Below are 25029 nucleotides of genomic sequence, written 5' to 3' on the forward strand. Positions count from 1 at the left end.
GCCATGGGTTCCTCTGGGGGCACCAGGCCTTACTTACCTCTGGAACCCATGAAAGGGTCCAGGCCCTGACACAAAGCAGAAGTTGCACCGATATCCCTGTGACTCAGTTTTCTTATCTGTAACTCTTACTGGGCTATTTTTGGATCAAATGAGGGAATCCATGGAAAACATCTAGCATGGGGCCTGCAAATAATGAGTACTAAAAATGTTAGATAATGTAAAGTAAAATAGTAATTACAACCACCACCACCACCACCTTGTTTTAAGATTCAGCTGAATCGGGGTGCCTGGGTGGCTCAGTCATTAAGCGTCTGCCTTCAGCTCAGGTCATGATCCCAGGGTCCTGGGATCGAGTCCCGCATCGGGCTCCTTGCCCAGCGGGGAGCCTGCTTCTCCCTCTGCCTGCCACTCCCCCTGCTCATGCTCTCTCTCTCTGACAAGTAAGTAAATAAAATTAAAAAAAAAAAAAAAGATTCAGCTGAATCCAAGTGTCTGAAAGAGAAAGGGAGAGAGAGGGAGCATCTCAGTTCCTTCCTTCCAGGTCAGCACAGACCAGCCTCTGGGGCAGCTTTTCTAGCAGATTCCTTCCTCCAAGGATGAGGCTGTGTTGAGACTGGACCCCACAGAAAGCAGGCACATCAGCATGCAGCAGGGTAATAAAAAGAGGTGCCTGTGTGCCGGAGCCTGGAGAAGGCATACTCGCCACAGCGGGGAGGCCAGGCCTAGGAAACCTGGTACTCTGGCCCTCGCTCCCCAGCCCTGCTCTGACCTCCAGGCTGGGCTGACCCCTCTCACGGGCACTTCGGAGTTTAGCAAGCTCTTTCACGTACAGTTGCCCACCACTGCCTCTCAGCATAGCTCCCTCGGGAAGGCACTGCTTTCCTCGTTCCTCTTTTACAGATTGAGAAGCTGAAAGGCTGTGCTATGGGTAGACAGCCGGGCCTGCCCTGGTGTTGGGACACTCAGCCCATGTCTCTGCCCAACCCTCTGAGACACGCACTCAGGGAAGGACTGTGTATTTCAGAAGGTCTGGTGCCCCCCTTCTCTTCCTGCCTCCAGAGTTGTAAGAACACCGAGACTCTTGCAGCCTTGGGGCTGAGAGTTGGGCATCAGCAGAAGGCTAGTGTCGCTGACCCCTGGGCCCTGTCATTCCCCGCCCTTTCTCTCCTGGAAGCAGGCCAGGTTCCTGGAAAGCTTCATCTCCCCCCTTGGAGGCTGTCCAACTTTCTCTCTTATTTCTGCCTTATCCCTTAGATCCCTCCTGGCATCAGCTCACCCTATTGTCTGGATGAGGAAGAGTTAAGGGAAGATGTTGAAGGGGGGTGTGTGTGTTGCGGGGAGAGTCCAGCCTCAGCTGGCCTGGAAGTCTAGAGTAGGCAGTGTGTGCTCTCCCTGTGACCAGGCAGGCATGAATGTGATGAATAGAGGATCCCTAAATCTCAGTCCCCCAGACGGTAGATTACGCTGACACTATCTCTGTTTTACAGGCTGTGTATTCTACAGCTAGCAACACGGTGGCTACAGATCATGAAGAAGGAGCCTACACAATGCAAAGGCCTGTGCTAAGGAAGGCTTGCCACAGACACAGGGGCTCTCTGGGGTCACCGAGGGCCCCTGCCCCTGGGGAACAGCTCTGGGAGTATGGGGCTGATTCTTCCTAAGGGTTCTGAGAAGGTGGCAGGTAGGGAGGGGTCTGGGCCAGGATGCTGGCATCACTTCACCGGCAGGTGTCTCTGCCTGGAATGTTTTTCTCCTCACTGTTCCTAAATGTGCTGAGCTCCTGCTTGACCTTCAAGGACTGGGCCAGGTACACTTCTAGGGAATGCCACACATGGGCTGGGCACTGGGGATGCTCAGTCAGCACTGGGCAGTGAAGGGAGCAACCAGAGGTCCAAAAGAGAACACCATTCTCTTCAAATAACATGGGGCTCCCTCCTCTCTGCTCCTAAGATGCCTGTCATGTAGGTGAACTCGGAGCACAGAGGTCTCTGCTGGGCCCTTATATTGAGACACCCCCTGAATGGCAAGGAGGGTCAACTGGGGAGAACCACCATTATCAAGCACTTTTTGCTCCACTGCCTGGCACCAAAGAACCTGTCCACTGGCTGACCAGATAAACACTCGGCAGCGTACACATACACTGGAATATTATTCGGCCTGAGAAAGGAAGGAAGTCCTGAGTGATGCTGTAATATGGATGAGCCCTGAGGACACCATGCTAAGTGGAAGGGGCGAGTCACAAAAGGACCAATACTGTATGATACCATTTACATGAGGTATCTAAAGTAGTCAAACTCAGAAACAGAAGGTAGGAGAGTGGTCACCCGGGGCCGAGGAAAGGAGAAGTGGAGAGCTGTTGTTTAATGAATATACTTTCCAATTTGCAAGATGAAAAAGTTGTGGAGATAGACCGTTGCATGACAATATGAATGTACTTGATACCACTGAACACTGAGAAACGTTAAGATGGTAAATTTTATGTTATGTGTGTTTTGTTTTGTTTTACTGCACACACCAAAAAGAACTGGTTGTCCAGAAGGTCTGGTTAGATCTGCCAACAATGACACATCCCTTAGGGCCTCCACACTAGGCAGGGTGAGGGATGGAGGGTCAGAGGGCTTTCCTGGCAACAGGGATGCAGTGGGCGGGCCCCTGGCAATAGAAATTGCCAGGCAAAGCACTCACTATTGCATGTTCTGAGTGATTATCATGATTAACTGTAATGATTCGTTCTCTCCTCATAAACATCCTAGTATTATCCCCATTTTAGAGATGAGAAATCTGAGGCACAGAAAGGATAAGTAAGTGGGGCTCCTGGGCGCACCTACCTGCTGGCTGTCATGGGGGAGTGTTGCCGTGAGGAAACGTGCACAGAGCACCCTGCAGAGGTTCCAGATGTACTGCTAGGAATGAGCAAGATGTGGTGGAGGAATGTGTGCACACATGAATGCATACACACACTCACACACGCACACACACACGCATATGGCAGCCTGCTGTGTCGCCTCGTCATAGGGGCTGGAGAGGGACAGAGCCAGAGAAGCTGGGACATTTGTTTCCAGAGAGAGATTTATGAGTGGGAGAAGTTAGTATCGACAAGTGATGAGTTAGGCTAGTAATACTTCAGCTTAAGTTCAGAAGCTCTGATGGAAAAAGAAAATAACATGCCCAGAGGTTGTATGTCAACTTAAGCAGGCTGGGGCATGAACAACCTGCTGCCCAGGAGCGGGGATCCCGGAGCCCTGGGTTGGGGAGGGGGGTGCCGGCCAGCCACTCCTTTGGAACACGGGGTTGTCCTTCCTGGTCTGTGCTCTGTGCATGAAGGGGATAGAGGAGAAGAGAGCACGAGGTACTGAGTGGGAAAAATACATATACGCCCAGGATGGCCACAGGGAAGAAGTGTCTCCTCGAGGGCCCTCGTGTGGCCTGCTCACCCTGGCTGCATTATTCTATTAACTACACCTCCCTTAACTACGCCTTCCGGGGGACAGGGCGCTAACATCTCTAGGAGTCAGCACCTACCTATCTTAGGGCATTAGGATGCCGGTGATGGGGGAGGTGAGCTGAGAAGGATACCCGGATTTCCTCAGGCTTCATAAGACATCCCCTAGGAAACCCCCAATCAGCCAATAGGGACCCAGAGGGCTTCAGGTCTGGGCTGAGCTGGAGCCAGATAGCCCCAGAACCTCAGTGTCAAGCTATGGAGGGCCCCTGAGAGCTCACTCAGCCTGATGATTTCCAGGCTGAACTTATTCTTTTGGTCAGAGTGTACATGGACATACAGTAGCAGGGTAATGATTCACTGATTTAATTAAAGTTTTCTATGTATTTTTAATGTGTTGCCAGTGGCCTGAAGGATCTGACCTTCCCTGGGGTCCCGTCAGAGATAGTTTAGGTTGGTCCTCTTGGGCCAGTTGTCAGAGGAGGGGAGAGAAGACTTGTTCCATCCTGGATGAAAGGGGCCCTGGGGTCTCAAGTGTCAGCGTCTTACCCCACGCCTGGGTGAGGCAACTCCTGCTTCCATGCGGTGCAGGGCAGGCAGCCTGACAGAGCGGGAGAAGCAGGGCACTGGGAGACTTAGGTCACAGTCTAGGACAAGGCACTACAGCACGGTGTGACTTGAGATAAGCCTAGAACCTCTCCGTGCATTGGTTTTCTTATCTATAAAAAGAAGGAAGCAACCCAGAGTCACAGAATCCCAAATTCTGCACAAAGCCTTATAGGCTGGAGAGTCTTCAGTGTTCATTGAACAGTTTGCGGCTACAGATGGCACGTTCTTGCTTCTCAGACCCATTTCCTTCACCAAGGCAAGTGGTATAATTCAGGTGGGACAATGTTCACATGGTTCCTGCTCCTCATATTTTAGATGAGGAAGATGAGGGTCTACAAGATTGTCACAGTGAGCTGCTGATGCAGCTGTGACTAGTCACTGGGTCAGCCAGCTGATGGCGGCATCCTGCCCAGCCAAGGGCCCTTCTCCCTCTTCCTGCTGCTGAGCTCAGGGCAGCAGGCTCCTGGCTTGCTTTCCCTTAGGACCAGGGAGGGGGTGAGCCTAGGCAAGAGCCCCTCAAGTCTGCTGCCTCCCCACTCAACAAGATGCTGGAGGTAGCTGGGACCTCATTTGCCCCTTTTATGTTGAACTAATGGAGGCTTAGGAAATGCTTTTTGGTGAGAGTAGTTCCAATAAAAAGAGAATTTAAGTTGTATCCACTTCCAAAAATGTCAGCCCCTGTTTATCCAGAAGTATAGTGGGCAAAGGAAGACATTCCTCTTCTCATTGCATCTCACCAGGGGAGAGGTGCAGGGGTTATTACCTGGCACATTCCCATCACAGGTGAGGAAACTGAGGTTCAGGGAGCAATCACATGCTGATGACTGACAGCCCCAGCTCCTGGCATCATGCCCAGTATAAAGTATGTTGTTCACTAAGTGTTTATTAAGTGAGTTGTTAAATAAATGAATAATAGAAATTGCCAGGCAAAGCGCTCACTATTGCATGTTCTGAGTGATTATCATGATTAACTGTAATGATTCGTTCTCTCCTCATAAACATCCTAGTATTATCCCCATTTTAGAGATGAGAAATCTGAGGCACAGAAAGGATAAGTAATGTCCCAAGGCCACACAGTTATTAAGGAGCAAAGCCATATTTGAGTTTAGCCAGTCAGGCTCCAGAGTGCATGCTCTTAGCCACTTGCTAAACCATCCATGTCAAGTCCAGAATGGCACCTTCAGTAGAACTTCCTGTGATGCTGGGAATGTTCTGTATCTGTGCTGTCCAATATGGTGGCCACTAGCTGCATGTGGCTACTGAGCTCTCGAAATGTGGCCGGTGTGAGTGGGACACTGCCCACCATGGGAAGAAAAGCAGCCCACCCCACATCTAGTGTTGGGCTATGGAGGTTTCTGGATGATGGTCAAATGAATAGCCCAGGGTCTTGAGCCTAAAGAGACTCATGGCTTCAGAGGCCAGATTGCACAACTGCCTCATAAGGAAAGAAGCAAGATGGAGAGAAGTGAAGGAGGGAGAAGGGATGAGCTCGGCCACACACAGCCAGTCAGGGAGGACTGGCCGAACCAGGCCCCCAACCTCAGGGCTGGTCCTATAGTTCCACTCCAAATAACCAAGGACATACTATCTAATCTCTGCTACTTCCAGCCTTCTCCCCTTCATAAAGAGATAATAACAGCTCACAGTTCGCACATACAAGAAGAAAGACGCCCTGACCATGGCTCTAATACTTTGTGAGATACACAGCCCCGTGGGCAAGGTTTATCCCTGAATCCAGTCAACTCTTGGTGATCCAGATTGAAACTCTCCACTTTTGGGCTTATTGGTGGCAAAGCCCTAATCCCTGCCAGGCACTTGGCTGGGAGGCTGCCTGCCCTGCTGTCAGCTGGTGTGCGCAGGGAGCGCAGACTCATTTTAATATTGGCTGGAACTGAACCTCATTAGAAAAGTAAATTTGCTGTAGCTGCAAAAAAAAAAAAGAAAAAAAAAAAAAGCAACCCATATAACCCTTCCAAAAGCTAAATAAAAACTACAGATTTTGGATTACTTGATGCCTATCACTGGCCCAGAGCCTGGAACACAGTAGGTGCTCAGTCAACGTCTGTGGAAGTGAAAGGAATTTTGAGTGATGTCTGTCCACCTTGCCATCTTTCAGCGTGGATATTAAGAGGTCACAGAGCTAGTTCTTGTAAGTTGCATAAATTGTTTTGGGGAGTCACTGGCTGATGAACTGGAACAATTACACTGACCACTAATTAGACATGGAAACACTGTAGTTGCTGTTGTTCCAAGGAGACATGAGAGTGTCCTTGCAACAGAGGCACATCACAGGTGGGCCTGGGGAAGGCCCAGAGTCTGGAGGAGTGGCAAAGCAGATGGGGTGGAGGGCGTGGGAGATGGCGAGACTGTAACCATCCCGGTGTAATTGGTTCCAGGGTTGGCCAGAGAATTGCTACTCCAAATTCTAGGGCCATCCAGATCCTGGAAGAATGTGGGGGAGGGTATATAAAATAAGTACATAAATTAACATTCATCGGACACTTCACCTAAAAACAGCCTGGTGAGATGAGGCTTCCTTAGTTTAGGTCTTTAGGAAACCAAGGCTTAGAGGGCTCAGTTTTTCCCAAAGTCCACTCGACTGGTCATGGAGGGTCCCCCAGGCCTGGCTGAGAACCTGTGTTCTGCACTGCACTACTTCCATGCCCCCCAGTGCTCTTCAGCAGGGTCTCCAGAGGTCTTGTCTGGAGGCCTGGGGATTCCTGAAAGAGGTTTTGCTTTTCCTTCTCCCCAGAGCCAGTCTCTCCAGAGTCCACACCCTTCCCCACCCCACTGCATCCCAGGCCCAGGAGGGGTAGTAGAGCAGGGTCAGGGAGATGGGGGAAGCCCTCAGCACTGGGGGATAAACTTGGGCCAGAAGGTCTTCCTGAAGACCCCTGATCCAACAGCCAGCCCTCTGCCTTCAGGCATCCCTCTGAACCATCCCCTGCATTTATCAGAGGCATGGAAAGGGCCTGCCTGTCTGATTGCTCCCCTGAGGACCTGCGCCCCCCTGCCCTGGTGGATGACTGCTGATACTGTGGAGCTTGGGAGGGCCGTGGACTGGCCCCAACAGCACCGCTGGGCAAGCCAGACCTCTGCCTCTGGGCCCCCCGCCCCATCGCTCTGTGAGCGTGCCTCTGTGTCTTTGTCTGTTGTTCAGGCTGACTCCACTGCCTGCCTCAGACTCCCGGATTCCTTCTCTTCCTGAGCCCTGCCTCCCTCACCAGTGTCAGCAGACAGCTCTCAGGCATCTCTACGCCTGCTCATTCCTCTTTCCTAGCCAAACTGAACCAACGCGCTCCCCTATCCTTTAGCCTGACTCCCAATCAGCTCATCCTCCTGCACTTCTCACACTTGCAAAGCTCCTGCCCTGCCTCCTCACCCTGTGCTTCACAAAAAGAAGTACAGTCCACCTGTTCCCCTCACCCCTCGAAAACTATTGTGGGTGAATCCAGGTCTATCCAGATGCCTGAGGCAGGGAACTGAGCTAACTCCCCCCACCCCCAATCTTCCTCTGGAGCCCCTGGTCTCTGCTGCAGGCTCCAATCCTGTCACTGGAGCTGTCCCACCTCAGTGATTTACCTGCCCCATGCTTCAGGTGGGCCAGTTAGGGCCTGCTCATCCAGAAACCTATATGCATATATTCAATCCAGCACATATGAACTTCCAACATGCCTGAAAATAGAGTGATTTTCAAGCATCTAAGACCAGGTAGAGAAATGGGCACAGCAAGCCACTTGGTTCCTGTGCTGAATGGGGGACAAATTCATTAACCCTCCCTGTTCCATTAACCCTGGCAAGCTTTCTTGTTCCCACCTAAAGGGGCAGAGAGCAATGGCATGCAACTCCAGAACCCTTGGGTATGCTGGGCATGGACTTGGCAGAGCGGGCAGTTTCTTAGAGAGTCTCATGGGAAGGGTCTTCATTCCATATGAAAGAAGGGGGAACTTGTTTGGCCCAGTAAGCCAATAATGGTGACCATTTAAGCAAGTTCTGGGAGGAAATGTCTCAGTCTCTGTGGTGGCTATTGGCAGAGGTAGGGAGACATGAGGCACAGAAGACAAATCTTAGAAAACCCTAGAGCACCAGTCCTGCGAAGCCACACGCCCCCACAACCCCAGTAACTTAAGAAGCTGTGTGCCTCCCATTTCCACACAAACACATAATAACTTCACAGAGCTATGCACTAAGACATTCACACCCAATCCTTTTACAGTGCATGTCACGGAACTGAACCGGGTCCCAGTGGGTCCTCCATCCAGACTGGTACCCATGCAGATAGAGCTGCCCCACCAGCCCAGGGCTAGCAACTGTCAACAGAGGTCCCCTTCAGAGTCCTGTGAACTGGAAACCCCTGGAAACCCCAGCTTCTATAAGAATTCATCCAAGTAGTTCGTGGCTGACAGTAGGCCTGGCTGGGTGGAGGCAGGGGAAAGGGAGGCTAGTCAAGACTGTTTGTTTATGTATTCATATATGTGTGGGGGAGGGGCTGTCTCTTGACCTTAGCTGCCTGGTACCGCGCTGCCACCTCCTTTCTCTGGCACTGTTAGGTCCTGCGGCTTCCTCCTTTCTTCTATCCTGCCTCACCTCTCAGCTTCCTTTTCTGAAGTTGTATGCTCTGACTTCGAAGGAATCAGCACCTCAGATGCACAGGGGTGGGTGGTGAACTTGGTCATCATGTCTCCTTCCTGGCTACCCTGACGGGCCCAAGGGCCCTTTGCCACCCTTGCCACCTCACAGCCCCTCAGGCTCCCCAGTAGAGTGGTAGAGGCTGGGTCCCCTGACGAGAGTTAACTTGCCAGTGCCTGCAGCTTCAGAGCAACTGGGAACGACTGCTGGGGAGCAGGGGTGCGGCGGGTGTGCTGGCCCCTGACTCCTCCGGGCGACCAGGAACCACCTGCTGAGGTGGAAAGGGGCCCAAGCCCTAGAGCCTGGGCCAGTTGTTGAATGCTGCCGAAAACCAGCTCTCCCCTTGAGGCCGGCCGGAGGAGGGCAGGCATCGCCCGGGTTTTGTTTCGCAGCCCCTCGGCGGCAGCGCCTCCCAGCCCCGGCCCGGTTCCCGGCCCCTTTCCAGCTGCCCCCGCTGCGCGCGCGCGCGCACACACACACACACACACTCGCACCCGGGAGGACAAGGCGTGGGTACCGATGGGGACGCATAAAGGGACTCTGTGCGCCGCGGCGGCGCGCGGGGGGCGCGGGGGCACTGACCTGCGGCGGCGAGTCCGGATCGTCCCCGGAGCGGTCCATGGCGGGCGGCGGCCCCTACGCGCCTGCCCCGGCGCCCCTCGGCTGCTGCCCTGGGCCGCGCGCACCTCCCTCCCCGGGGGCTCTCGGGCTCCGGGCCCCCGGGGGCCACTTCATAGCCGCGGGGTCCGCGCGCCCGCCCGCCGCCTCGGCTCGGCTCCTTCTGGGCTCAGGGAGGCGGCAGCCGGAGACTGGGAGCGCGCGGGAGGACGCAGGCAGGGAGACAGGGGGCGGGGGAGTAGGGGAGGGGGAGGCACAGGGGATGGGGTGGGGGAAGCGAGGGGGACAGGCCCGGGGGGCGGCGAGGGGGAGGCGCGGGGCGGCCGGAGCCGAGCCGACCCGGCCGGTGCGGAGTCCCGTCGGCGGCAGCGGATGCGCCGGTGCAGCCGCGGCTCTGACAGCGCCTGCCGCCCCGCCCCCACCCCTTGCTCCCCGCCCCCACTCCCCCCGCCCCCGCCCCCGAGCGCGCGCTAGCTGCCGGCGGGACCCGCGCTGCTAATGGGCGGTACCAACCTCGCCAGCTGAGGCGGGGGGCACGGGGAGGAGGTGGCGAGCCCCCCCTAGGGATTGGTATCGCTCCCCCGCCCCCTACACACAAACCCTCCCCAGCCTAGGCGGCTCCGGTTTGAGGCGCTGGAGCAGGGGCTGCGGGCTGGGGCCGAGCCACGCCGGTCTCGGCTCTCTAGAGTTAAAGCTCGCCCGGCCCGTTGCCTGCACCCCCATCCCACCCCGCCTCCATCCTGGCTGTTCCTGGCGCCCAGCTTGGCAGCCTTTCTCAAAGGGTGATTGTTTCCGGGCTGGGCAGTTGGGGGGCGGTTCTCTGGGACCGGGAGGCAGAGCTGGGGAGCGGGGAGGGTGCGGCTCCTTCCTTGGCTTCAGGCACCCAGGAGTGGGAGATACTGGTGGGGGTAGGTGGTACCTGCCGGGCGGGGTAGGGGCTGCCTATGTGGGGTAGAGATGGGGGTCCTCGGGCACCGGCCAACAGGACGGCCCCACCTGTCGGCACTGCTGCCTTGTCAAAGGGCATGTCCAGCTGCTGAGTGTTAGCCTCCACTCCCCCTCCCACAGTGCCCTGGACATTCCAAAGAGAAAGCAGGGAGGCAATGCGTGGGGTAGAGAGGGAGCTGGGAAGGAACAGGAAGGAGCAGAAATGGAGAGAAGGGGGCTAGTGGGCTATCCAGTAATTTCCCAGGGCTCCTTGGGCAAAGAAGCCCCTGCATGTTTCCTGCCTGTGTGTGCTGGATGGGCTGAGGGTGTGTGTGGCCAGGGAGTGCTTGTGTAGGCACATGTGTGTGCATGCATTGTGGGGTACAGATATAGGCATGGCAGGTAGCTAGCTATGGAGACACTTCCAAACGCTCTTGTGTCAAGTTGCAGAGACTTAGAGGCTATCGTCATGCATGTTTTAAGGATTTGTACCCCCAGGCTTGTCCTCTTTCTGGACACCTGTAGTCAGAGCCACCCCGTGTTCTCTTCACAGCCCCAGGAGAGGCCAGCTCCTGTAGCTGGCGTTCTGGTCTTAGCAGGGCCAGAGGATGTCAGTATTTTTTAGAAGCTCAAACTCTCCCACAAGGTCTGATGCCTTCTTTCTTCCACCAACTCTAGACCCACTGTCAGGCATTGCAGAATCCAAGTGGTATCACCAGGCACTGTTTTTCTATGTACCCTGAGCTGATGCTGAGAAGCACGGGACCCCTTCCCCTACCACCTTCCCTACCCTGGTCACTACCCAGCAGGCCCTGCCCTGCTCCTTCCCTGAATATGTATGGTGAGTGGAGGATGGGGGTAGGGGCAGAGGCTTCAGAATCAGCTACTTCGGTTAAGATCTTGAGATGAGGAAGGGGCCTCATCATCCATTACCATCTCACAGATATTTGAAAAAATAATTACTGCCTCTGGGGACAGCTGTTCCATCCTCTCATTCCCTCTTCCTTTCCTGTGTTTAACAGCCCTCCTTGCCAGCAAGGAAGTTCTTCCAAATCTGACCTGAGTACCTTCTGCTACAGTGCAGGATCATTTCCTCATTCTCTTAATGAAGCATGAATTATAGCAATCCCTACTCTGTTTTTTCCTTCCCCTTTGGAGTAACCCTTACTCCTTAGACTCTGCTAAGAGAAACCTTTCAGAGACCATGTTTTCCTTGTCTCCACATTCTGCTTCCCCACCACACCAACTGGAGCAGGAAAGGGCAGATAGAGCACAGAGGAGAGATGTGACCATGAGTTTGCATGGAGTACAAACTGCCTGTCTCCCCAGTTAAACTTGCTGGTCCTGGATATACAATCACCAAATGGTAGGACAGAAATGCCCTTGTAGAGTTGCTAGTTCTAGTCCCTCGTTTTACAAACAAAGGAACTGAAACCCACAGAAGATGTCAGCATCAGCAATGTGTGCACTATGTGCGTGAGGATATGCCAGGCATTACACCCATTTCGCCATCAATTCCCCCAGGACAGGGCACAGCCTCCTTGTGGTAAGCTCAGGCAATGAAGAGCTTCAGGCTGATTGTGAAGACACTACCTGGGTGACTGGGTGGTCAGTCTTTCACAGCCACTCTTTTCAGTAATAAAACTAGGTGTTAGACTAAATGGTCACCAGTCCTGTCTGGTCCTGACAGGCTGTGGCCAGGTGGACACTTTCCGCAGGTGTTCTCCGGTACTGTCCCTTTCACTAAGGGGAAGCTAACCAGATGGAACAGGATGCGTGACAAACTTCACCCTCACTATTCTTATAAGAACAATAGTGATAATAAAACCCCTTTCTAGGGACCTGTCTTGTAATTTTGCACCAGGCTCTGTTTACGGAATTTTTTAATATTAATTTTTAGAGCCAACTTAAAACAATAATGTGGGATTAAAATTAGCATGATAAACCTCAGTGAAGAGAGAACAGCCTGCCATTAGTTTCGGTGGGAAGTTTTGGCAACACCCCAAGTGCGTGAAACATAAATACACAAACAGCTATATAGATACAAAATGTGCACAAAGAGGCAGGTACACATGCAGACACACACAACTCTCCTACTCCTGGGAGTGCCTTTATGCATGCATGCATGCAGATGTGTATACCTGAACACCCAAACACATAGACATGTATGTGCACACACATACACCAGTCTCCACAAGGTGGTTGGGGCCATAATGATTGCCTTCTACCTTCTTCTCTGTTTTCCTTCATGGTCTCCTTCCCGTCCACATCTGGATTTAGTGCATCCCACGATTTAGCCCTTGCCCCAAACATCTGGAGTAGTCCCTGAATCTCCCTGCATGATTGATCTTCCCCTTCCCCCTCTTCCCTGCCAGGAGTAAGTGAGCTCCTCTGCTCAGAGGCCCCCAAAGCCTACCATCAAAATGTTCAGTATGCAGAGCCTGGGTCTGTCCTCTGGGACAAGCCGTTATGTGTTTATTGTGTAGTTAAACAGGATGGGAGCCCTGTCCCTGCTCTGGTCTTGGCCCAGCTCCTGCAATCTGACTCCCAGAAGGATTGCATAAAACCATCATCTGCAATGCAAAACCCAAAAAACATCTGGGAGGGTCTGTAGGTTTTCTTGAAATCACCTGTGCCCTAATTTAATATGAATAACAATTAGTTTACTCTTATCAGTTAATTGTTCCCCTTGTGGGTTCCCTCTGCCTCTGCTGGCCTCTCTTTCAGCAGGAGCTTTGGCCGTCTCCTGATTTGTAATGGTATTTCCTTTTCTGACCACCCTTCCTCCTCAGCTAACCAACCACCCCAGAGAGGTAACAGAAGGCACCTGAGCTGCTCTCTGCCTATTTGGGATCCAGTGCTGGGCTTTGCTGTCTAATTGTTAGGGCCCCCATTTCTAGGGAGCCATCCCCCACCTCAGAGTCTATAGCAGTGGTTTGGCTGATGTGAGTGTACTGGTCCAGGAAGACTCCCTACCCACCCACCACACGCTGCATGTGCTCACCCATTATTGCAGCCTCTCCCTCACCACAGTGGTGGGAGTTGAGAGGATAGTGCAGTCAGGGTGAATTCCCCAGGGCCCTGAAGTGTCTGGCAGGCACACATGGCTTGTTCCTGCAGTGGCTCTTGCTGGATGTGTGTGCATGTGTTGTTTTGGGTGGTTGAGCTCATGGCCCAGAGAAAGGAGAGGAAACCTTTAAGCTCTTCTTCATCAGGAGGTCTCTGGTCAGAACTTTGGATTTTGAATATTCCCGTTTCCCCATAACAAATTGGAAATGGTCCTTTGGCCTCCAGGACTCTCAGCCTTCCCACCCTGCTCCCTCCCTTCCTCTCCAGCAGGGCCAGGATTCTTCCTGAGCTGTAGTGAGAAGGCTGACCTTGCTCTTCTCAAATCCCTGCATCCTTGGGGAGGATGCAGTTGCATGGCTTTAGACTCCCAAAGTGATCTCAGTTTTTTAAATTCCAGTATAGTTAGCATACAGTTTTATATTAGTTTCAGGTATACAATTTAGTGATTCAACAATTCTATTCATTACTCAGTGCTCATCAGGATAAGTGTACTCTTTTTTTTTTAAGATTTTATCTATTCATTTGAGACAGAGAGAGAGAGAGAGAGAGAGAGAGAGAATGAACAAGGGGGAGAAGCAGAGGGAGAGGGAGAAGCAGACTCCCTGATGAGCTCGATCCCAGGACCCAGAGATCATGACCTGACCCAAAGGCAGACACTTAAACATCTGAGCCACCCAGGCGCCCCTGGATAAGTGTACTCTTAATCCCCTTCACCTACTTCACCTATTCGTGCTCCACCTCCCCTCTGGTAACCATCTGTTTGTTCTTTATAGTTAAGAGACTGTTTCTTGGTTTATCTCTTTTTTCTTTTTTGGTTGGTTTTCTTAAATTCCACATATCAGTGAAATCATGGTATTTGTCTCTCTCTGACTATTTCACTTACCATTATACTTCTCTAGAGCCATCCATGTTGTTGCAAGATTTCATTCTTTTTACAGCTGAGTAATATTCCATTGAATATATATGCCACATATTTATCCATTCATCTATCGATGGACACTTGGACTGCTTCCATAATTTGGCTATTGTAAATGATGCTGCTGTAATGTAGGGGTACATATGTCCTTTTGAATTAGTGTTTTTGTATTCTTTGGGTAAATACCTACTAGTGCAAATACTGGATGGTAGGGTAGTTCTATTTTTTAACTTTTTGAGGAACCTCCTCCATACTGTTTTCCAGAGTGGCTACATCAGTTTGCATTCCCACCAACAGTGCACAAGGGTTCCTTTTTCTCCACATCCTCACCAACACAAAGTGGTTGTAGTTTTGTTTTGCTTTGTTTTTCCTGTGGCTGAGGGAGGCATGAGAGACTATGGAAGCAGAGCCCTGTGACTTGGAGGTGCATCTTTCTGAGGCAAACTTGGGAACAGTCTCTGTCCTCTTGGGGCAGTACAAACCACCCCAGGTTGCCCCTTGACCTCTCCAACTACTCTCTAACTATTCTCCAGAATCCATTTCTCCCAAGTCCCTTTAGAACTCTTTATGACCCAAGCCTGGGTCAGGCACAGTGAGACCTAGGGGCTCCCTCAGTTCCTCCAAGAGCCTGCTCTGGCCCTGCTGCCCTCATCCTGCAGCCTGTCCTGACTGAGGCACCTCAGGAAGTAAGCTGCTTTCCTCTCAGTGCATCACACCTTCTCTGGGCTTCTCTGGAGGTTCTTATTCACGCATGGATGCTTTCGTTTGTTCAGCAGATATTCTGAGTCTATTATAAGCTCCTCTATGCTACACTCTGAGCTAGGCACTAGGATAGAGCAGTAATAGTGGATGTGGCAGTAAATAACAGCAATGAGAAAAGTTAACTTCCACTAGGCCCTTTATATGTACCAGGTAATGTTTGAATTCTTCATGTGCATTAACAAATTTCATGACATTTGTTTATGAGGCACTGTTAACGATAAGGTTCTATCATAAATTCCATTTTATAGGTCAGGAATCCAGGGCATAGTATTTAGGTAATTTAATCAAGGTCACATGTTTAGTGAATGACAAAGTTGGCATTTGATGCAGGCAGTCTAATTCTAGAACTCATGCTGTTCATCATCCCAGTATAGCTCAGGAGCTTATATGGTAGGGGTATAATAGACAAGCAAACACACTGAATAAACACAGATGTTGAATGAGTTATAAGAAGGAAATCACAGGGCAAAGAGGGAGAATCCTGGGAGGGGCTTTTTACATGGGAGGATCAGGGAAAGCCTCTGTCAGGAGGTCAGAGTTGAGCTGTAACTTGCAGGATGGTAGGGCCAGTTGCATGCAGAGCTGGAGATCTGGGGCTCAGTCCTAGAGAACAGCAATAGGCAAAGTTAGGAGGCAGGAAAAGGCTCAGTGTGTTTGAGAAACAAAAACAAGGCAAGTGAGGCTGGAGTGTGGAGAGCAAGCACAGAACAATGTGAAGTGAGAAGAACATTCCCTTTCAGAGTTTGAGGATTCATGTGCGTGACTGACCTCCTGCACAAGTGTCTTCTAGAGAGGAGCTGTTCAATAAATATGATGGATGTAGTTGCTTAATTTCTTGCCTAGACTCCCCTCCACAGCCAGGGTAATGGGCAGACATCTTAGACCTCCAGTGTTAGCAGAGCTTCTGCAGAAGTGGCTTCCTCCTCCTGAGCCGCTCTCACCTTCTTTTGGAATTTGGAAGACAAAGAAGGTCTAAGATTCTTCCCTTATGGGTGCTTTGATTTCATTCAATCGTTCATTCAACTCAGTTTCTGGGAGGCTGCTCTGTGCCAGGACCTCTACTAGGTGCTGAAAAATAGGGAAATGAAAGATTTGGCTCCTGCTTTCAGTCTGGCAGTCCTCTCAAGCCTGGGGTTTCAGTGTTTCAATTTGCCATCTGCTTTGCCCATGTGCCCTACCACTGGATTCTTCTGAAAGAAAGAAGAGGAATGGGTTGCCTGGACAACAGGCTGAGACCTGGGCAAGGATGCTGCCCAAGACAAAATGTAGGAGGGGAGGAGAGGGGAGGCACTGGGCAATGACCTCCAAACTTTTTCTTATTGCCCAAGATGCTTGGTATCATGACTTCTTTTGGGTAGGAGAGGAAGAATAAGAGGCTGTAACCGTTGCAGGTAAAATTCAGACTTAAAGTAGTGATTTCTGATCAGGCATATTCTGAAAGAAAAGTTTGGTGTTAAAAGGTCTGAGAAATCATTTTTTTGTGCTTAGTGTATCAGAAGCAGACCTCTCTCCTTCCTCTCTGGATTCCTTAGGCCTGTGAATTTCTTTTCTTTTTCTCTTCTCTTCTTTTCCTTTCTTTTCTTCTTTCTTTCTTTCTCCACCCCTCTCTCTGTTCCTTTTTTTCCCTGGAGCCATGAGAATGGCAGAGTTGAGGAGGGGATACTCAGAATCAGTGCACATTGATGCTCTTTACCCAAACTTCGTGTGGACTGATCTATGTGTTATGGAAGACAGGAAAAGAGAGAATTCACACTAAACACTCTCTGACAGCCTCATTGATCATGGGAAGCCAAAGGGACTGAGGAATACATCCGTTCTGGTTTTGTCAAACAAGCAAAGAATCTGTCAGGATTTCTGGGCAGCAAGGAAAAGGTATGGATATAAGAGTGGAAAGTGTGCTGAATGTTGAGGGTCAAGCTTTTCCTCAGACTTTGGGAAGAAATGATGGAGGCAAGGCCACTTGAAAGCCTGGACACTACTCAGAAGCAGGCTGTTCAGTGAGATCCCAAAGATGGCAGTCTTGAACCTCCTGCTCAGATGATTAGCCTTCAGGACACTGTGGCTGCTCACCAGGTCGCCCACCCACAGATGCCTGCACCCAGGCCTGTAACTGGGAAAACTGCCTTTCATTCGATGTCTACTTCCTGGCTGCGTGCATTCAGGGTCTTTGTAGGGGAGCTGGTGATCTGTCCTCGCATAGCCTACTGATGGATAAAGGGTGAGAAAGGAGTCAGGGAGAGCTCTAATAGGGCCCTCTGGGTTAGAGCACACATCTGATAGTTATAATTCTCCAGCTCCGTTTTCTGCAAATGGATGGTCATTTTGGGCTTTCTGGTCTCTAATCCTTCATTCAGCAAAGCAAACACCCTAAATCCTCAATAATGTAGGTTTTACTGTCTCATATATACATATCTATGTTTCAGCACCGAGGCCAGCGCCACTCATGAGCGGCATATGTTCTTGCATCTGGACATAAGCAATATTAGGACTCTGGAAGCCCAACTTGGGCTTGGCAGGAGGGCATCACGTTGTGGAAGCCAGGCTGACATCCACATAAAACGCTGTTTCCAGGCCCTGTAGCTGTGTTTCTTTGAAAAAGACAGAATCTTCTTTAAAATGACAGCTAGAAAAGGCATAGAATAGAAACAACATATTTGGGGACTGATTGGAAAAGGTTAACAGGGCCCATGTTTCAAATGAGGGGGCTGACCTAGATCAAGGACGGCAAATCAATTTTATTTTGCATGCCAATTTCAGTGACTTGGTTGTGAATGTATGAAGTGTTCTGAAACTACATCTATGGTAAGCAGGACAGAGTGCCATGACCCATTAGTGATTTTGCCTTGAGTGGGTGGTAGGATATAGGGATAGCCATTTCTGCTAACTAAGTGATATCTAAAATCCTTTTGACTTCTAGGATTATATGTCTTTAAAAATCAGTTTCCATGTGTTCTCTTCTTTCAGTTTTTCCTTTAAAAAAAAATCCACTCATTTGTTCACCCATTCAACTAACATTGACTGAGCACCTGCTAGATGCTTGTTTCCATTCCAGGCAGTACATTTTACTTACCTTCAATGAGCTTGCAGTCTAATAGGGAAAAGGGACAACTAAGGAGATACAGCAGAGTGGGTAAAGACAATATTCTATGGAATTAATGACATGTTTTTGGTGTAGTGACGGTATGATGATGTCCAGGCACAGTGGGTCCCCCGAGTCAAATTACATTCCTTTCAACACCCTGGTGGCCCAACTGGCAGAATCTGAAAGCAGGCTTCCCATGACTTAACTCTGAGGTTGAGAAAAGAGGTCTCCCAAACTGTGGGTCATCAGCTTGCTGGTAAACCCACCTTGTTACGTGACATTAGCCTATTGATGTAGCTAGGGCAATTCCAGAGTACTCTCCTAGGCCTAGCCTAGCTACGGTCACCCACAGAACACCTAGTAGAACTCCACAGTTGCTATACAAGAAGCCTCAGCATATCTCCAATTTGAAACCACTTTTAAAGCTCCTAAATTTTGGGGGGAGGAGGATACTGAAATGTCTTTATTACGGATTATGGGGGAGGCTGGGAGTGTCTTGGGAGTGAAAGAAATTAGGAAGACCACCAGAGATGCTGGGATAGGCCATTTCTAATGAAATTTTCCTTGTTCTCTGGTAAACTGTTATCATTTTTTTGAGTTTCAGAAGATTTATTTGCAATAAATCAGGCCTAAGAAAACTTAAGCAATGGGAGAGTGGACATCATAGCTTTACAACTAGGCACACTGAGGCCATGCATGGTCAGTAGTCCTCCTGCATACTCAGACCCCCAGCAAGCCTGCAGAACCAGGACATTATAATGTGAACCTCATTTATACCTGACATTATAATGGTCAGGGGCCCTCCTGAGACTGAAAGCTAAAACCTAATCCAGTCATCTCAGTGGTGAATGGTGAATCTGTCTGCCTTTCTTGAAGATCCCACAATTAAACAGGCAGAGAAATGTATTTCATAAAATATGTATATTATTTGCTTTGTATAAAAGCATTTTAATCTCTCTTAGCTCGTAGCCAAGATGAGCAATGGAAGGAACAATCTTTCACTGTACATTACAATCAGGCCCTGGCTAGCAGTATCTTCTGGGGTGAATGCCTAATCATCATTATTGTCATCATTATCATCACCACCATCCCTACTATTTATTAGGTAAGTGTATAGTTTCACATGAGTTCCATGGAACTTCAGACTGTGACTTATTTATTAAATCAGCTCTTTTACCTAGCAGTGTTTGGTACACGCTAGATGTCTAGTGAATATCAGATATTATAAATGTTTATTAAAAATGAGTGAATGAATAAATGAGGTTTCACATAAATTATGTTGTTTGTTCCTAAGTATAATCCCATGAGGTGGGTAGGGTAGGTCTCATTACCCTCCAATTATGTATAAGGAAACTGAGGCACAGATGGGTGCCTTGTCTTTACCTGGCCCTGTCTTGGGATCTGACCTCATAGAGGTAATTGTCCCGCTGTGCTCAAGTTTTTTTCCTTGGGTAGAATCTGATCACTAATCTCCCTCTGGCCCTGGCTGGGAGCCTCTGTTGGGGGAAGAAGGCAGCCTATTTGATTCCTGTGTTCTATCAGACTAACCTCACTCCTATGGATAATGGCTCACTGTCAGCCATAGAGCCCGAGGAGCAAATTCTTCATTATTGGATGGAGCTGACATGCAAGAACAATTGGACTAAATTGATTGTATTTTCCAAATCATCACCCAGCTTCTAATTCTAATTCTATCTATGAGATGGACTAATTTGAACAAGAATTAGCTTCTAAATTAGGAATCCAAGCCCTTGACCAGGAAGGTCTAGTTTTCTATTGGACTCTAGACCTGTCCGTGTAACTTAATCTAGATGTTGGAATGGGGTGGAAGTGACAGCAAGGCATTCTGAGGCAGGGCCTTAGAGGCCTTGTAGATCTTTGCTGCTGCAGCTTCTTCTCCTCTCCTTCTCCTTCTCCTCCTTCTTCTTCTCCTTTTTACCTTTACCATGGCTGCGAGATGAGTTGCTGCCCCCTTGACCTGGCCCTGGAATAACTACATGTGGAACCCCAGCACTTGCAGACCTATAGCTCGAAGCTGAGTTCTCCCTGTTGGCCTGCTCATCTGTGAGAACAAATGACTTGTTTTAAGCCACTGAGGTTTTGTGGGTCTCTTTTCACTATGTAGAATTATTATAGCAATAGCTAACTGATGCTCTTGGGGCAATATATCACTCAGTACACCTTTAACTTTTGTGTACAAAAGAATCACTGAGGTTCCTGTGAAAACAGACTCATAGGACCCTAGGAGATTCTGATTTACTAATTTGGGAGGGGGCCCAGGAATCTGCCTTTTCAGTTGGTGCTTCATGGTTCTGCGACAGGCTATTTGCCTCATACACATTGAGTGGGAAGGGTTTGTCTCAGTTCACCAGCAGTGGGGGTGAGGGCTAGGAGTGTGGGAGTGCATTTTCAGGACTAGGACTGCTGGCTCTCAGACTCCAGATATCTTCTCTTCTAGCCCAGCTATGGCAGGGGGTATGTGTGTGCGTGTGTGTGGTGGGGGGATTATAGCAAGTACATTAGTATTGCCACCCGGGACCCTACTCTGTGTGCTATGAATGCTGTAGTTCTAATCTAGCAAATTATTCCAGGAACTTGGTTAATGCTGTGCTCTGAACTGCTCACAGCTGCAGCTTCTTGAAGAGAGCTGCCCTTCCCCCACCACACACGCGCACACACACGCACATGCAAGATGGCACTTTTCTTTCTGCAAAGATCAAATTGGCCTCCTTGTAGCAGGCTCAAAGCAGCTGTTTATTTGTTGTTTTCATGTTTTCAACTGTTGTGATGAGGTTTGCTTCCTTCTCCTTTAACTGAATTACGTGTCATTTAGCTCTTGAGCTCAAGCTGCAGACTGAGCTGGATTCTTCTGCATGTGGGGCTTCAAATTCCTTCTCTGACACAACCATCAGGCACTGGGGCTCTATAGCCCCTCACACACACAAAAAAGACCAGAGGCACAAGTGGTTCCTTTGGTCAAGCTTGATGTTCTCCCTCATCTTAACTCCCTGGGAGTGTAGCTCTGGATCAAGGACCAGGTAGAAAGTGAGGGTGACCCAGAGGAGTGTATTCTCCCTCCTGTACTTGTCCTGATGCCCACATTCCATGAGCATTCAGGAATGCAGAAACCCAGATCTCATTTACCTTTGTTCACAGGTCCTTTGGGTGCATTTCACTGGTGCATGTTAGCTGCATTGAGTACAAGGGAAAGAGAATGGTAACAAATTTGCTTGCAAGAGAGCCTGTGAGCACACTGAGGTTACTAGAGGGAGTGGATGGACCAAATGTTTTTCAGAAACTTCCTTTTATCTCTTGGGACCCAAGTTCTATCAACACTGACCTTGAAGAAGCCAGAGAAGCTCACCATTAGCCAAATGTCACTTCCATTTTCCTGCTATTGAGCCCTGGCCTCCACCCCTACCATTTAGTCCTGCTCTTGTCTCCAAGCAAGAGATACCTAACCCATCTCCATCATGCTGTAGTGTCCAGAGGAATCGTTATTACCTTTATAAGTGATTGGCTTGCTGTGTGACTTCTAGCACTCACTTCCCTCCTTGGGGCTTGAGTCTTTTTAACCTTGAAAGGGGATAGTTGGTCTAGATGAGCTGGGTCTAAGAATCTTCTTAATTCTAAATGTCTTTGACGGCATGTATGTCTATGTCTAAACTAAGTACTTCTTAGTAATTCTGCAGCGAATTAGTCTGGTATAGTCAGTTTAGCACCACAGTGATAAAGAACCTTGATCCTCAAGTAAAGGAGGCATGGTGATGGGCTTGACAATATCCAAAAGGAACTTGGCAGACTCTAGAACCGAGGTCTCCTAGACCTGAAGCTTTTACTTGAGAGCAAGTACATCTGGGGATGGTGAGGTCAAGAGATGGGGCAGTGCAGGGCAGTGCAGGACAGCAAATACAGCAGGTGTTAACCACAGAGAAGCCAGCCAGATGGCTGACAAAGGCAATGCAAAGTTGAGGTAGGCTAAAAGCCTGGCAGGTAGGGAGCTTGGCACAGAGGAGCCCAGGAGAAAGTCAGGCTATCAGACACTGATACAGTAAGGTCTGATGGCTATAGAAAGGGACCTCCTGTATGGACTGAAGTTTCTAGTCTGTACAAAGGTTGGGGTAAATACTAGGAGTACTGACTCTAGAGGAAAGCAACTGCTGAGCAGCGAACAGACAGGAATGTACCTAGGAGTCTGAGGCTTGAACTGCTGCTTAGCATAAAATATGCAGGGCCCACAAGTACTAATACATCCCTACCCAAGCCTGCTTGTTGGGTGTAAGTATATTTAGCTGAGGGACACACTCCAAGTGAGGGGAGGACCAAGCTCGCCTTCCCTTTCCTGGATGTCTATCAGGGTAGGGTCATACTCCTCCCTGCCCTCCCTTGCACCTGGCATATCAGTAGGGACAGTGGAGTGCCCAGCTAGAAGCCAGGAGCCTGGAGGGCTTATAAACTAATGATGGCTCTGTTCTGGAGGACTCACTGTTCCTCAGCCCCTCCCAAGTAAATTGCAGCTCTTCACAGCAGGATTAACTGATGCTTTTAATAACAATGCAAGAAGATTATATATTTTTTTCTTCCCAATTAAGCCTCTATAAAGAAAAACACTAACAACAGAGTTCTGAGCAAAGGAATGCTATTTCTTAGAATCAGCAAGCCAGTGTTCTTTCCTTCCAGTAGGAAGGGAAGGAGATCTGCCCCCAGGAAGGCTCGCCCTTCTGCTTCCATGTGTCAGATCGACCTTTCAAGGAAGCACTTTCTTTTTAATCAACAGATGAGGAAACCAAATGTCAGAGAGGCTAAAGCACTTGCTCAAGGGCACATAGCTATGGCAGGAGGATGATAATGCCCAAGTCTTTCTGGTCCAAGCTGTCTGGTTGTGTGGGGAAAACGTTACCTGACATCCTGGTCCTTTCATGCCACCTCCTTCTACAAGGATGTCCCCTCACAGGGCTGCCCACAATACCGACTTTAGCCAGGCTCTGCTCTATTCCCCAGGTCCACTGAGGATACCAGACCTGGAACAAGAGCCAGAAAGATTCTTAGAGATCATCCAGTCCAGTGGTGTACATACTTGGTTCTTCCAAACAAAACTGTATGAAATGCTCCACTATTTAAAACAGGTAAAAGATGCCCTCCAACAGACGAACGGATAAAGAAGATGTGGTCCATGTATACAAGGGGATGTTACTCAGCCACCAGAAAGGATGCATACCCACCATTTACAATGACGTGGATGGGACTGGAGGGGATGATGCTAAGTGAAATAAGTCAAGCAGAGAAAGACAATTATCATATGGTTTCACTCATGTGTGGAACATAAGGAATAGAGTAGAGGACCACAGGGGAAGGGAGGGAAAACTGAATGGGAAGAAATCAGAGAGGGAGACAAACCATGAGAGACTCTGGACTCCAGGAACCAAACTGAGGGTTACAGAAGGGAGGGGGGTAGGGGCATGGGGTAACCGGGTGATGGGTATTAAGGAGGGCACGTGTGGTGATGAGCACTGGGTGTTATATGCAACTAATGAACTGTTGAACACTACAATAAAAACTTATGATGTACTATATGTTGGCTAACTGAACATAATAATAATAAAAAAAGAAATACTACATATATATATATATACCATCCCCAAAAAAGTTAGCTGTTAACAGTAATTTCCAAATAATAATAAAAAAAGAAATACTATATATATACCCTTCCAAAAAAAGTTAGCTGTTAACATCTTTCTCATCATAAACCTTCCATGATTTCCCAACCTTATAGAATTAAAAGTTCAAATTGTTAAAAAAAAAAAGTAACAGAATTGAAAAAGTTAAAAAAAAAAACAGTTAAAAAAGTTGTTGTTTCTGCTTCAGGGAGGTGAAGCCATGTGAGCTGGGGCAGTGAGACGGGGTGGGGTGGGTGCAGGGCTTGGAGAACCTCCACGGTGTTCCAAGTACCTCAGGGGAGCTCCAGATGTTGGAAACCTTCGACTGACCCAATACACCCATTTTCTAAATTTGGAAACTGAGGCTCCAGGTGATCTGCCCAACATCACAGAGTGTCTGAGAGCTCCGAATAGAACCCAGGTTTCTCTGTCCTTCAATGGGTCAAATTAATATGTCTGGCCAACTGAGATAGGATCTGAGGAAATTTCTTCTCTCTGCAGGGAAATTTCTTCTCCCTGGGCATTGGGAAGGGGAAACTATAGGCCTTCATGACCTCTCCTTCAGAGTCGCCTGGGAGCCAGAATCAGTTGTCAGTGCATTAACCTGCAAAGTACTTTATTAGTTTTGCTTAGGATGGGTTCGTCACATCCCAACCCAAAGCATAATGAAGTTAATTCACCCCTTCCTCCAAGAAGCTTCTTTTTCTGGTAGTTCTGGGTACTGGGTTTTATAACTATTGGCTTCTAATGATTATATTCACTTCAGTAATTAGAACTCCTTAAATGGGTCACCATATGCTATTTAATTTTTATCTTAATTTTCTAGATTTTTGGCTTAGAAAATATGGTCGCTATAGGTAGAACTCAAAATTTAGGGGTCTCTTGGCAAAAGCAGGCCCTCTGGTCCCATTGTGGGGTGGTATTTCTGGGTTGGGGGATGTTTCACCGCCAAAGTGCCCACTTTCCTGGCAGTCCCTCTCCTTCCTAGTGTCCATAAGCTTCCCTCATGCCCACTGCCCCTGCTTCCCGAAGTTAACTGTTAGGCAGCTCTAGGTCCTCAGTGCATGGACTTTTGGTGGAATTCAGGTCTGTTTAAATTTGTCTTTTGCTGAGTGCCTATTATGAGCCATGCACTGGAGACACAAATATGAATAAGATGTGGTCTGCCCTGGAGAAGCTTACACTCCCGGGAATGAGATTAGATAAACAGTATGATGTGGTAGGTTCTGGGCACTGCAAACTGAGCCTTGAAGGGAAATGAGGAGTCCTAGGGGAGAGGGACTGGGAGAAGGCATTCCACACATGGGTAGCTGCAGAT

At 49.2% G+C, this 25029-nt stretch overlaps 1 protein-coding gene and 1 long non-coding RNA gene across 3 annotated transcripts in view; one reads left to right on the forward strand and one right to left on the reverse strand.

Annotated features, from left to right (window-relative positions):
- Positions 1 to 9732, reverse strand: part of B3GAT1 (beta-1,3-glucuronyltransferase 1) — a 30965-nt gene extending 21233 nt beyond the window's left edge. The window contains exon 1 of one of the 2 annotated variants that reach the window (XM_027579894.2): positions 9263 to 9732. The gene's annotated coding sequence lies outside the window, so the exon portion shown is untranslated. The remainder of the gene's footprint in view (positions 1 to 9262) is intronic. The other variant, XM_027579895.2, reaches the window with a different exon arrangement.
- LOC113914560 lies at positions 9732 to 23173 on the forward strand. The gene is made up of 3 exons (XR_003517481.2): positions 9732 to 10080; positions 19017 to 19159; positions 23056 to 23173. It is a non-coding gene; the product is annotated as an uncharacterized LOC113914560 (long non-coding RNA).
- The last annotated feature ends 1856 nt before the right edge of the window (positions 23174 to 25029 follow it).

The sequence above is a fragment of the Zalophus californianus genome, chromosome 11 (assembly GCF_009762305.2).
Source record: "Zalophus californianus isolate mZalCal1 chromosome 11, mZalCal1.pri.v2, whole genome shotgun sequence".
In the NCBI taxonomy this organism is placed as follows: Eukaryota; Metazoa; Chordata; class Mammalia; order Carnivora; family Otariidae; genus Zalophus; species Zalophus californianus.